Source organism: Miniopterus schreibersii (genome assembly GCF_964146895.1).
Source record: "Miniopterus schreibersii genome assembly, chromosome: 1".
Classification (NCBI taxonomy): domain Eukaryota; kingdom Metazoa; phylum Chordata; class Mammalia; order Chiroptera; family Miniopteridae; genus Miniopterus; species Miniopterus schreibersii.
Window position 1 is genome coordinate 64,591,138 of NC_138101.1, and position 14,740 is coordinate 64,605,877.

At 40.5% G+C, this 14,740-nt stretch overlaps 1 protein-coding gene across 2 annotated transcripts in view; it reads left to right on the plus strand.

Annotated features, from left to right (window-relative positions):
* Positions 1 to 5,356: 5,356 nt before the first annotated feature.
* The window catches only part of TET2 (tet methylcytosine dioxygenase 2), a 106,334-nt gene continuing 96,950 nt past the window's right edge, over positions 5,357 to 14,740 (plus strand). Inside the window, exon 1 of one of the 2 annotated variants that reach the window (XM_081149014.1) lies at positions 5,357 to 5,658. The gene's annotated coding sequence lies outside the window, so the exon portion shown is untranslated. Of the gene's footprint in view, positions 5,659 to 6,169; positions 6,484 to 14,740 lie in introns of those variants that run through there. The other variant, XM_081149015.1, reaches the window with a different exon arrangement.

Genomic DNA, 14,740 nt, shown 5'->3' on the forward strand with positions numbered 1-14,740 from the left:
AGGGAGTCACAGGCAGCTTTGCTAGATCTCTGTAAAGGTGTGAGGGGCTCCACCAGACCATGAAGAGATACATTTGCCCCATGAATAACGACATCGTGTGCTTATCAACATTAAGTATAAAAATAATTTTCATTGTATTTTTACACAGGAAGCTATACCAGTGATTTTTAAGCAGATTTATACATTTAATTGTTCCTGAACATTTTGAAAAATATTGTAACTCCAGCCCCATCTCAGAATCTCCAAGAGGCTGTGGGAGCAGAGGAGTGCAACCTAGTTATGCATATTTTCAAAAGCTCTACATGTGAATCTGACTCGCTTTCCCAATGGAAAGATTTCCTGCTATCCCATTCTGAGGACTATATCCCCAAAGAGCCATGTGCTATTAACGCTTTCAGTAGATGGCGCTAATTCCACCTGCCAGTTTCCTTGTTTGGCAGGAATGAACCCTAAAGTCATTCAAGGAAGTCAGAAGCAGATCAAGGGTGCTACAATTCCCTTTCGCCACACCCATATTGAAAACAGATGGCAGAACTTATCTTTATAAACAATATGTTAGTAGGGTAAAGGGATGGGGGCGGGGTGAATGTAGGAGAGGTATCACATTTGCTTATTACACAAATGTAATCAGTTCCAAAGACTTCATGCATGCCAACTTTTTACCATAAAATTGGAAACAAAAAATAAAGGGTAGAAAGCAAGTGATAAGAAAAAACAAGTAGAGACTTAGACAGAAAAGGGTTTTTTGTTTGTTTGTTTTATATGAAGAAGAGATGGAAAACATGTTATTGCTTAAAAGAAATTAAATTACATTTTAAAAAAAAGAATACTTGTGTGAAAAACTTATCATGGCCTACACATAGATAACTATATCTGCTTAAGTAAGGAGATAGCATAGTGTAGCCTGCAAGGACATGGGCTTTAGAATTAGACAAACCTTGATTCAGACCTTGGTTCAAGCTCTTTAATCTCAACCGAGTTACCCAAACTCTTAATTCTGAACAAGATATTACTTACCTTATTTGGTTATAATAAACATTAAATTCAAAGAAAAAAAGTGTAAAACTATTATCCCCAATACTTGATGCATGGCTAGTATTTTATAAACAGTATTAGACTTGCTTAGGAGTATACTAAGCACTGAATGAAAAAGGCCTGATCTTGAATTTACAAAACTTTGATTTGAGAGGTCCTCCTCTATCTACAGGTTGTATGACCTTGAGAAAGTCACTTAACCTCACTTTTCATATTTATAACATGGGAATTAAATTAAATGGCATCTGGAATATGCATAGGATTTTGAATATTAAACATAATACTGTACACTTTACCATAAAAACATAATAGTGTACAAGAATGTTTTAAAAACAATAAAATCCTAAATAAATGTAAAATGGTGCTGAAGTGACCGCTAATAGTTAAAATTTATTCTTTATTGAAGCTCATTATTAAAGTTGAAATTTTACTCTCTCAAAAGAAAGTGGAATATTAAGTGAGCTACCAAATTTGGATGAGAAGAAGAGTAGTTACCGTATTGAGTCAGAATTTGTGTGAAGAAAAGAGACTGATATTAGCAACATGTTTCCAAATGACCCTGATATTATTTTTATAATGACTTTGTCACTATTTTAACAGGATTAGACATTTAAGTTTTATCTGACATTTCATTTTGCCCTATTAAATCAGTACACATATTAAATAGCTCCTGATTTAAATAAGTTAGAATTATATCATTTTTATCTGTCTTTAAAATTTCCAAATTATAGAATGTGAAATTAACAATATGAAAAAGGTCTGAGAAACATAAATAATAATTATTAATAATAATTTGCATCAATAAGTTAAAATGTTTGTCAAAATGTTTCTATAAAAGATTTTTAAAATCAGCACTCTTCCTATGTTAAATATGTACCTTTGTATGGTATGCAGTAATGTCACCAGACAAAAGGAAACAAGAAGGCCCCTTCACAGCAAGGACTGCTATGCTGTTTGAAGGTCAATTGTCTTTTAAGCATGCGGAGAATCTTTATCATGTCATACTTCAGAAATATGTTTCCAGAGATGGGAAACAACAGGCCATGATTTAACGCTTTTGTTAAACCACTATAATTCTTTCAAAGCAGTATGTATCCCAACTATTTCTTTTTGTTAAAGAGAAAATCAACTGCTAAAGAAAACTTCCTAGTCTGCAGGTGGGGGAGGAAATTAAGAATCACCTATTATTTTGTTGTTGTTAGTACAAGAAATTTGCATTGTAAAGCAAGCTGCGGTAGCCAGCTCTTTAACGGACAAGCAGGAAGCTGCCTCCACCCTAAGAGGCTTAGAGACTGGGCAACTGAGTTAGACAGCAGGTGCCCAGGCCAATCAACTCAATTTTCTAACACAGAAGAGTGTGCCCTAGAACTTGTTCTATTAGTCTTTTTTCTCAGTTAAAGAAGTAATGATTTCTCTGTGTGGAAGCACTGGTGCTATTTCTAGTCTGAGAGAAGAATGAAAGAATTTCATAACAATTGACTGTTGTTAAAACAGCACATTAACTTTTTAAAATAGGTTATCTACACTTATAGGAGGAATCTCAAGAAAGCACACAGTTAAGAAATCTGGCTCTGAATTACCCATACACATGTGCACTGATGTCCAGTAAATAACTGATTATGTACACTATATCTTTTCTTTCCCAGAAATAGCAACTAAGAAACAGGTTTTGTTTTTGTTTAACCAACAACACAAAAATGTCACTAAAATATTTTACACTTAGAGACCTTCAGGATTTTACTTCCTTTTTGCTGCTAAAAGGTCACAATAGCCAAAAGGAGTAAGGCATTTTCTTTTAAATTAAAAAATGCCATGTGGTTAAGGGTGGGGTAAGGGTGCAGAGAAAGAAGTTGGCAAGAAAAGGTTTAGGGCCTGGTGCAAAACCAACTGCAAGCCAAGTATGATTCCAGATAGACAAGAACCACCTGTTACAATACAGAGAGAGAGATTTAAAAGATGAAATGGGAAGGGGGGTGACTTTAAGGATCATTTTTCCAATTATCATATAAGTAACTAAGGGGATATGCAAATGCTTATATGAGAAACATGTGAATACAATATTTACCACATTATGCAATGTAAGAAGACATTATATATTTCTAGTCAATCAGGAAAAGCTCCTAGAAGTAGATGGCTTATGATTGGTAATAGGAATAACTACCTGGGCACTTGCCGAATATTTATTTAATCCTTACAACAGCCTTGTTGTTTTAGAGGGTGTGTAGCAGATGAGAAAACTGATACACACAAAGTTAAGTACCATGCTCAAGGTCACACATTAAGGATAGAGTCAAGATTGGGCTCCCAAACACTGCATCCATATATATGTGTGTATGTATGCATGTATATATGTATGTATATTTAGAGAGAGAGGAGGGGAGATAGAAACATCGATGTGAGAGAGAAACACGGATCAGCTGCCTCCTGCAGCACCGCAACCAGTGACCTCCTGGTGTATAAATGGATGCTCAACCCCTGGGCGGCCACATGACTGGGCCCCAAACCCATGCTTTTAATAATTCCGCTGTACTGTGCACTACATAAATGTATCTCATAGTCTTTGGAGAACTTTACTTTTTGGACTTGAAAAACAATTCCAAGAAACCTTCCAAACAGCTTACAGTCCATTAGCAATTGCCAAGACTTCAATGACACATCACAGTTAGAAAAGACGGAAATTCACTTGCACAGAATGAAATGCTTAGGAGAAATGAACGATCTCCCTGAGCTTATGCAAAATCAGAAATCTGAGTTAACTTTGTCTGAAAAGGGAATAAACAATGTTTCACTAGAACACACTTTAAACATTCTTCTTAGTAACAACTTGACACATAGTAAGAGTTCCCTTTTTAATTTTTTTTTTCAAACAGGAAATATTCCGATTTCATAAAATTAGCGAAAGACATTACCTTGTAAAGAAATTACAGACACAAAAAAGTGGGCTACACGAAATAACTTGTGTTGACTTAAGAGGGTCACGATGCAGTGATCCTATAAAAGATGTGCCCCAAATATGCACTGAAAACGCGAACGTCGGTAGCGCAAGAACTTCAATATAGAGGGCAAATCGCAAAAACTACTATTCGATATAATAATTCATATGGGATTTGTTCTTTATCTCATTTTTAAATTTAAAAAATTATGATTAGAAAAAGGAACATTAAAAAGAGAAGTAAAACTACTTGGTAACGGAAAAGAAAAACTTTCAATGGACGGGCGCAGTTATCCAGCCCTGAGCGTCAGGGCGAATGGAGCGTCGGTCATTTGGAAATTTGTGCTTTACGGGTCGATCGCCCCGCTATTTAACTGTAGCGATGGAAACTTTTTTTTTTTTTTTTACAATAGAGGCGCTTACGGGAGAAAACTTAAGCATTTGACCGTACAGGCTTATTTCTTACGACCGAATCTAGGGTCCCTGAGAAATCCCTCCTGGATCTGTGCGAATCCCGCTCCTTCCCAGCCCACGTGGCAAAGTAAACAGAAGGTGGGCCGGGGCGGGGAGCCGCGGGACTCGGGCGGTTTCCTAATTTGTCGAGTCTCTAAAACTACAGGCCCCTAGAGCACTAAGGGCAGGCCCTCGGCCGCATGGGGGGAGGGCTGCTGCTCGGCGAGATTAAAGTGACAGGGCCGAGGGGATGCCAAAGCCCGGGAGTGGCGGCGGGGGGCCGAGCACCGACCAGGGGATGGGGGTGCGGGCCTTCGCGGGACGGGGCGGGCGCGCGCGGAGCATGTGCTGGGATGCCCGCGAGGCGGCGGACGCCGGGGGTAGTGCGAGGGTGCGGGGCCGAGGTGGGCGAGTGCGGGAGGGGGCGAGGGTTGCGCAGATACCTCCGAGGGGGCGGAGGGGGGGTGGAGTGAGGTAGCGACAAAAAGTTTAAAAGGTTAACCTAGGGTCCCGCATCCTGGTGCCAGGCACCCACGCCACCACCTCCCCCTTGCGCGCCTGTCCCGCGCCTTCAGCCGGGGTGGAGCAGCGTCCGAGGATCCCTGGGTGCCCCCGGGTCTGGCCGCTGCGCCCGGGGCGGGGGGGTGGGGGGGGAGGAGGGTGGCGGGGCGGGACTGGACCTTCCCCCGCGCCCGCCCTCACCCCGCGCTCGGCCCGGCGCGCCGCTCCCCCCGCCGCTCGCCGCACAGCGCGAGGGCAGCCCGGCCGGAGCGCGCGCCCCAGTGTCCGGCCCCGGGTGCGGCGGCCTTGGTGCGGGACGCGCCGGCTAGGGGCCGAGTCCCTGGGAGCCGGGACAGAGAGCCCCAGGGCGCGGCGGAGGCCGGGCGGAGGAGGCGGAATCCGGACGCAGGAGGAGGCGGAGGCGGCGGCGGCGGCGCGGCGGCGTTGGAGAGGCGGCGGAGGAGGAGAGCTCGGGCCGCCGCCTCCCCGCCCGCGCCGCGCGCCCAGGCCCGGCTGGCATGCGAGTCACGTCCGCCCCCTCGGCGCGGCCGCCCCGAGACGCCAGCCCCGCCGAGTGATGAGAACAGACGTCAAACTGCCTTATGAATATTGATGCGGAGGCTAGGCTGCTTTCGTAGAGGAGCAGAAGGAAGCAAGATGGCTGCCCTTTAGGATTTGTTAGAAAGGAGACCCGACTGCACCGCCGCGTCGCTGCCAGGCTGCGGGACGAGAACGAGGTCAGAGCGCTTGCCTTTTGCCGCGAAACTCTCCCCTTCCTCTCCCCGCCGCTCCCCCTCGGGCTCCCGGGGCCGGGGGCGCACGCCCCGCCGTGTCACCCGCACGCGCCGAGAGGGAAGAGGGAAGCCGCACAAATTACTGGAGCCTCTTCAACATGGCTGACAAATATAGTTTTAATTCCCCCCACCCCCCTTTAAACCTGCGCCCTGCGCTCTCCTCTCCGCGCCGCCGCTCGCCCGCCCCGAACCCGGAAAAGTTACCTTTGTGGCTCCCAGCAGCCGGCCTCCCGGCCTTTTATCCCCGGGAAAGTGATTTTTCTCGGCTTTCCTTCCTAAACGAGTTCAGCTTTGGGGGGCCGCTGCGTTCCCCTCTCGTCCCCCCGCCCCCCCTCCTTCGTGTGAGTCTGTCGAGCCTCTGGTCTGCCCGAACCCACCCCGGAAAGAGCCCTGACGGGGGCTCTCGACCCTTTGATCGCCTGTCGCTCCGGCTCCGGCTCCGCATTCGCCTCTCCTCCGCCCGCGTCCCCGTTTTGGGGGGCACCGGGGCGAATGTCACAGGGCGTGAGAGCGGAGTACGCTAAGTGGGGTTGTGTGTGTTTCCCCCCGTTAAGTCCGCGCGTTTTGCTCCGTGGCGCCGAGGGAGAGCGGAGGGAGCGCGGAGTTTCTCCGGGCCCCCGAACAAGCCCGGAGCCCACTTTCTCGAGACGCAGCCGCTCCGCGATGGGCTGCGCCCCGCAGCCCCGGGCGTGCGTGCGCGAGACTCGGTGGGCAAATCTGTGCCCCGGCTTTGTGCTCCTGCAGAAGCCGCTGCGCCGGGCGCCCCCGGTAAGTGACAGGCAGACACAAAGGCGGGCGCAGGCCGGGGAGGGGGCGGCGGGGGGGGGCGTGCGGAGTTGGAAGACGGCAAGGTCAGGGGCGCCCGGAGACGTGAAACCCAATCCCAGCCCAGCCGCGGAGACGCGGAGGGCAGATTGTTAACAGTCCCGGCCAAATTTCTCTCTCTCTCTCCTGGCTGCTCTCTTTCCTTGGGTTTTTAATCTCTCTGCCTTTCTCTATGTGTCTTTTCTCTCCCTGCCCCCCCCCCCCCCCCCCCGGAATCTGGATGAATCTTTTCACTGGGACTGTTTGTCTAGTGTTATTAAGCTAACAGAGTTTCTATGGAGAGTTTTCTACCTATGGCAAAAATAAAGTGTGGGGCCTGGGTAGCTGGGTAGACTCCCGCCGGGAAGGCTATGTTATTTGCTGGCTGTTGCCTTCATGCCATACTTTTAATTGCACTGAGTGATTTCCACCCTCTTCATGTCGTGTTTAGGAACTGAAAGAAGGGTTGTTTTCCAGCTGTTTGCTTAAAATTTAGAGAGATGCGTTTTTTTTTTATATTTGTTTGTCCAGGGAGTTGGATACATCCATGAATGTAAAATCTCAAACCACACGTTGTAATTTCCCCTCTCCGATCAGGGTTAATAATGCCAGGTCCAAATTCAAAAACATCATCATCATCCACAAGTGATCTATATATAATAAGAGTAAGATTGTATCTTTGGGGAAGTCGAGATGTATTAAGGAAAAGATATGGATTTTGTTGGGTGTAAGGTTATGAGTTCTTGTTGCCTAATGAAATCATTATATTTGCATTTTAATGGAAAGTTGAAATACTGGAGGGGAGTTATATTCTTTTACATGTTTGCACGTGTGTTTGATAATAGGTTTGAAAAAGAATATAAAGTTCAACCCAGTAAGTATTGATCTTTTTAATGTTATTAAGCAGAGAGGTGTTAGGTGAAGGATTGGAAAGTCAAGCTTAACTTTATAAGGCATGTACATGGTTGAAAGATGGACAGAAGAAAAAGCACAGTATTAGACATCACTCCATAAGTAAGATTTCTGAAACCACTTGTCCTCAGTAGTTCACTTGGTAACTCTTTCTATTTTGATCTCTGGAAAAGCAGTTAAGTGTACTTTCATCATTGATACTAGAGGTTATTTCACATGAATTGGAGAAGTATTACTCATCTCTGCGGAATAGAAATAGCTCATTTGGTTAGTTATTTCTCATAAAACATTAAAGAAAAAAACAGGAATTTAGCATAAATGCTTACTCTTTGTTGAGAAAACTATAGTTAATTATTTCAGCGGTTCACAATTTAAAATAAACAATTTCTTTTGCTAACAGTCTAGTATCTAACTACTTTGGGGAGACTTTTCAAATGTTGTGGTATATACTGTCTTCAAGCTATTCAAATAATAATACATATAGTATTTTCCATTCACATTGATAAGTCAGACTACCTGTATTGGTTAGTAATTTTGATTGTGACCATGAAATCTTGTTCTTTCCTATTGTCAAATTTAGACTCTTTTGTTATTTTATGCATCCTATTTGCATGCTGAAAATTGATGCTAATTAATGTTTTATGAGAGCTTCAGTGGTTATAAGGAGATGTGCCCATTATTCACCAAGCTGAACAAAAGTACCATCTTTTCATTTATTAGAAAAGACAAATGACAAGAATCAGTATGAAATAAGTTCTTCATTTACCATATTTGTGAGAGTTAGTACCACTTGGATGATCCAAAAATTTCATTCATAGAACTGTCTTGGGTAATTGAATTTTAGGGGAGTGATAGCAGACAACCACAAGATAGGTAGTTTTTCTTAAACTACAGTATTGTTTCACTTAATTTTTTTTTAATCGAACTAATGGTTAATGAGAAATTAACTCAGAATCAGTGCTGTCCCTTGCTTTGTTTGAATTCACACATTTACCAAACACCTCTTTTCTTAAGGCTTTAGTTAGATCTGGCATTGTGCTGGTCCATGCCAGGAGCCAGAGGGATTGCTCTGATTTTGATGCAGTGGCCCATAGGCCTAGACATAGGCAGGTCAACATCACTTCCAGAACAAGTGAAATGCACCTGCTGAGAACTTGTGGCAGACTTCCAAAGTCCTGTTTGGGCCCTGGACTTGTATTAGGTAATAAAAACTGGAGTTAATGTTTTGGTTTCACTTGCTGAAGTTAGAATTTCTCTATCAATCTCTCCAAGGCTCCACCCATACACAATGTTGTAAGCCAAATGTCACCATTGAAATGTATTTCCTTACTTGCTGACCTCATTAAAAAGCCCTTCTTATGATTCATTCACAGACACACCTAGGCAGAAACTCTAGTTTGCTTCCTGCCCCAAATCCAAATTGGTAAATTCTTATGAGTTCTTATGAAATTACCTTGAAATAAAATGTCTTCAAAAGCTATGGATGTTTGACATTCTAGAATGTCTAATACTTAGAAATATTAATTCTGCCTTTTTTATGCTCTAATTGCTTCTACCACAAGTTCAGCTGTTGCTGGGAGTTTTCTTTGTTTTATAAACAACCATATAGACTGTTGTACTATAATCATTTCCTATCATGAGGACAGGGTAAAACTCTGGACCAGCGGACAGGGTTGGTTCATCAAAAAACTTTTTCCTCAACTATTACGCCACCATTGCACAGTAGTTCTTAAGAGTAGTAATGGCACCAAAGCCAGTAGCAGGAAAATACTTCACAAGCCAACTTTACAATGGGAGTCTTAACTGTGGGAGACTCGGGTTGCCAAGTAGAGCTGGTGGTTATCTTGGAAGCTGTGTTGAAGAACACTACTGCAAATGATTTTGCCAACTATACATTTATTTCCTTGGTCTAGGTCTCCAATTTCTGTTTTGACTCACTGCAAAAGCTCAGTGAATACTGTGACATTATTTTAGGAGGTTATCAAGAACATCTGTTGGTTTGGTATATAGTAAGTAGGAGAGAAGAGTTTCATAAGGGGAGAGGGTAAAGTGAGCCCTTGAATCATTGTGACTGCAAGCCAAAAGTAATTATATCTATCTACTTATTTCCAGCATTATTCTGATCCCACATTTTATGTTGCTGAAAATCACTGACTTAAGATAGATCTATAATCTTTTCTCAATAAAATGAATTTTGGTTGCCCATTCCAAAATAGAAAATTTTTTCAGCTTTGGTGGATGCTTTCTCAACTTTTCATGAAATGCAGTTAAATGTGCCAGGCTTCAAGAAGTAGAAATAGATAGTAGGTGGATTTTCAATATTTTATTTAAAAATAAATTCAGTGATAATGTCAATCTATCTGCAGTCTTAAGAATTTAGAACTCAGTATTTTATACTTATTAAGGGTTGTTACTCAAACTGACTTGAAATCAAACTCCATATTTGATCTGACAAGTTAAGAGATGAATAAATTGGGATGAAGTGTTTTTGAAAGACAGGTTAGGACATAAAACAAAGTGGTTGCTTCACTGAAAATACTATAAGCATTTCTTTTAAATCAGATTTGTATCTATTGAGATAGAGTATTAAATCTGATTTCTGTCTTTTCATTCCCTAATAGAACCTAATGGTATCCTACTCAGTCAAGATTTAATGAATGGGAGGGGGTTGGGGAGTGGTATAAAGGTGGTCAAAGGGTACAGACTTCCATTTGTAAGATGAATAAATTACGGGATATAATGTATAACATGGTCGCTAGAGTTAAAAAGACAGTATTGTATATTTAAAACTTGCTAAGAGCCCGGCCGGGCATGGTTCAGCGGTTGAGCATCGACCTAGGATCCAGGTGATTGGAGTTCAGTTCCTGGTCAGGGCACATGCCTGGGTTGCGGGCTCGATTCCCAGTCAAGGGCCTGCAGGAGGCAGCAAATCAGTGACTCATCATTGATGTTTCTATCTCTCTCTCCCTCTCCTTTCCTCTCTCTGAAATCAAAGATATATTTAAAAAATAAAATAAAAGTTGCTAAGAGAGATTTTTAAAAAAATATGCCTTGATTTCAGAGAGAGGAAGGGAGAAGGAGAGAGAGGGAGATAGAAACATCAGTGGAGTCATTGATCGGCTGCCTCCTGCACGCCCCCTACTGGGGATCAGCCTGAAACCTGGGCATGTGCCCTGACAGAGAATAGATCTTAAAAGTTCTCACCTCATGCATATACACAAAAATTATAACTATGTGAGGTGATGGATATATTTACTAACTTTATTGTGGTAATCATTTCCCATAGTACACCTTAAACTTACACAGTGTTATATGTCAATTGCATCTCAATAAAAACTGGAAAAATATTTAATGAATTGACCTAGAACTAGCAAAAAAAATAATATTTCATTAGAAAATGAGTAATGTATCCTCAGTCCTCATGTGAAAGGTCTTGGTGATGATGATGATGGTGGTAATGGTGATGCTTTTTCCCTAACTGTAACTTCTAAAGTCTATGGTGATCGTCTCATAAAAGTTGTCCATTGACAAGATACAGTTTAATGACTTTTAGTAAATTAATACTGGGATTACATATTCTTTAAAATTTTATTGAGATATTTGCAGAGATATATGTAATTGTATGAAATAATACTAATTGGGCATGCACATTCTGCCTAATTTATCCCAGTGGTAACATTTTGCAAAACTGTAGTATAATATCACAAAAAGGATCCTGGCATTGATATTATCTCCCAATCTTATTTAGATTTCCCTCATTTTAACTTTTACGTGTGTATGCGTATATTAATTCTATACCATTCTATCACATGACATGGTCAGGTGTTTTTAACTATTTCCCTGAAAAGAGAAAAGTTTAACACAGATCTATTCCATCAATTACGTGATTGTACTACCACACCTCATCAAAATGTGCCTCAGAATACGTTTGTTTACTTAAATGTTTTTTGCATAAAATGCCTTTGTGTTCTAAATATTTTAAATTGTGTTAATGACTTATGATATTGTAAGTTACATCCTTTAAGTCTCATCAGGACTCTAGTGGTAGGTGTTATTATTATTATCCACATCTCAGGTGAGAAAACTGAAGCACAGTGAGGTTAAATAACTTGCCCAGGTTCATACAGGCAGTACGTGGCTTAGCTAAGATTTGAATTTAGGCAGCCTGTCTCTAGAGCTCAGTCTTGTAGCCACTGTGCTCTACTATCTCATTCCTATTAATAATAAAAGTGTAGCTGTAATGTAGACTACATCGGGGAGTTCATAAAAGGAGACTTAAAATGCATACAGTTGTCTGTACAAAAGCTTCTATTCAAATATTCATAACAGCATTATTTATAATTATCAAAAATTGGAACGACCCAAATGTCCATCAACTCAAATAAACTGTGGTATATTCACACAGTGGAATGTTATTCAGCAATAAGAAGGAATAAATGTTATAACATAGGTGAACCTTGAAAGAAAGAAGTAAGAAAAGGCCACATGTAGTATGAGTCTACTGATATGAACTGTCCAAAATAGGCAAATTTAAAGAGACCAAAGGTAGATGAGTCATTGCTCGGGGCTTGGGATAGGGGAAAGAGGGACTGACTGCTGATCAGTATGGGGCTTCTTTTAGGGGTGATGAAAATGTTCTATAACTAGGGAGTAATGATTGCACAACTCTAAAATGCACTGTAATGCACACTTTAAAGATTTATTTTATGTTAATGATATTGATGAAGTTGTTATAAAAATGCATAGCTTGGACACGATAAGTGGCTTTCAGAAAGTATCTCATGTCTCGTGCCAAAGAAATGTAGGTAGTTTGAATGGACTGTATGAGGCCAAGCATATTATTCTAGAAATATGATGCCAGCCAGTTCTGTGTAGTTGCATCTCTCTCATGGATGAGGATACTTAATTACACAAAAGTTTACCATTGTGTTTTAGTGGTGAACGGGAGCCTTTAGGATTTCTCTGAGATGATTCATTTGACAGGTGATAGGTTAGGTGACTTGGTGAACAGGGCTTAATGTATAATTGCAAGAGCCTTTCTCAGATATATTCAGTTACTTAGCCATTTTCCAATTAATTCAGGAGATGTAACCCAGATGTTAAAAGGAATGTCTATAAAAGTTGCCATTCTTTATACTGCTGCCAAGTGTGTGGTTTCATCTAGAAACAAGGACAAATCCTAGATGATTCTTTTTTTTGCATTAACGTGTCTCGTCTTTGTGAAAACAGAATGGCACTAGAGGATACATAGAGTCGACTTCCAAATTTTGATCTTAACTGTTTATATCTCCACTTATTATCATCTACCCATTTTAAAAATTAAAATGACAAAACACTTCATTGGGTTTAGGCAAAGAATTCCCTTTCTGTGTACTGATACTGTAGTACATTGTGGATGTAAAATAAGGTTGAGAAAGAAATTGCTCTGCAGCAGTCTTTGTGATACCAAGACAAAGTGAGAAAAAGTTAGGGTCAGAATGTGGATGTTCCCCATGTTTTGCTACACATGGCCACAGTCTTTACAAATACCAACAGCATTTGTACAGGCTTTTTTTAACAAATTAATTATTTTTAAAGACTTATTAATGGTAAAATGAGTACAGATTTTTAGGACTACTGCCTATGAAATTAGGACTTTTAATTTTGGACACACAGGGTGAATTACTTGGGGTTGGTTTATTTGAATTTCTAACTTGATGTAATTCTAGATACCAGACATTCTTCTGGTTGAGCAGTGCTTATCTCCCTTATTCTGATGAGAATGTTGGATTGCTGCCAATTGGATCCCATAGCTTGGGGCCACGAGTGATGACTGGGGTGCGGGAGATTCAATGATTTGGGAGCATTCTGCCTTAATAGTGTATATATGTTATTCTGCTCAATAAGGAAATGTCTTGGCTTCATAGTTACTGTGATCATTACTTTTTCAAGGAAGAGCTGTGGGAATGGTCCAGAATTTGACTTTTTAAGAGTATGATTATGGCACTTACTTATAGGTTTGTTGTATATTTGGGACAGGCATAAGTTAGACACCCATGTTAGAACCTTTAAACCATCAAGAAATTGACATACTAATTATAATAGAATGCAATAGATAGACTATAGGTCTGGTCCTCCTTATGGGAGAAATGAGTAGCTTACTTGTATGTACCCATTCTTGTTTCTCTTAACACTTTGTGAATAACCTCAGCTGACAATAGATTTTTATACAAGTATTTCACATATTCAAAAAGGATTCCACTGGGTTTGAGTGTAGTATTCCATCTCTGCTTTTTAAATGCACTTCTAAAGTTATAATTTTTTTCAAACAAATTAGATATATAGAAAATGGAATATTTTGATTTGTTGTTTATATTTCTAGCTTTGCTTTTTATAAATAATTACTGCAGAAGATACAATATATTTAAAAGAAAAACATAGGGCTGTAAATTTTTGCCAAATGGCCTGCTCTCATCAGAGAGCAGAATTATCTATGATCAGGCATAGACACAAGAGATCTCCCATTCAGGGATGCCATAGATAGTATTGATATTTTTTATTTGCTACTTTTATTATTTAGAGAATTTCACAGTTATGTGGATGCTGCAAAATAATGATAATTTTAATTACTGTTATGTCTCTTTAGCTGTTGCTATAACCTGTCTTACTAAGTCACTTAATTCCTTGATAAAGTATTAAATCTAGTTTCTATGTCCAGATTATACTTTAATGGGAACTATTCACGCAACTCTCAAGGTGTTTTTTTAAATTATAGTTTCCTCAAATTGGTATATAGGTTTTGTCTTGCAATATAGAAGAAAACAGACTTAAATAATGATAGTGAACTCCAGAGCAGATAACATGATCTATCTCTGAATTATTTCCCTTGTGTTTTTCTTCCATGTCTGCATTAAGAAATGAGGGCACCCATTAAAATTGCCTTAATTATTAGTTGTGCTGCTTCCAAAGCAAACCACCAAAACCTGAAAATAATGCTATGACATCACACCCAGATTCCACCCCTAATATGCTGTCTTGTTCCTAGTAATTTACTTTTTAATCTCTTTGTTCTTTCAGCACTTTTTCCATTTTTGTTTGAAGTCACTTACTTTGAAGTTATAGGATTTTTATATTTGCCATTGGCTATAAAATTCTCTCAGCTCTTTTATAACCTTCCATGATTTTTTGCATTAAAAGGATTGCTTTTAGACACTCTCTAATTAGTTTGGGTAGTTATTAGCTTTTTGTTTGTTTTACTGTGTACTTCATAACAGAACAAGAAATCATTTTCTGCAAGTAAAGTGTCCGATAGTTCTTAAAATTAGAGCGA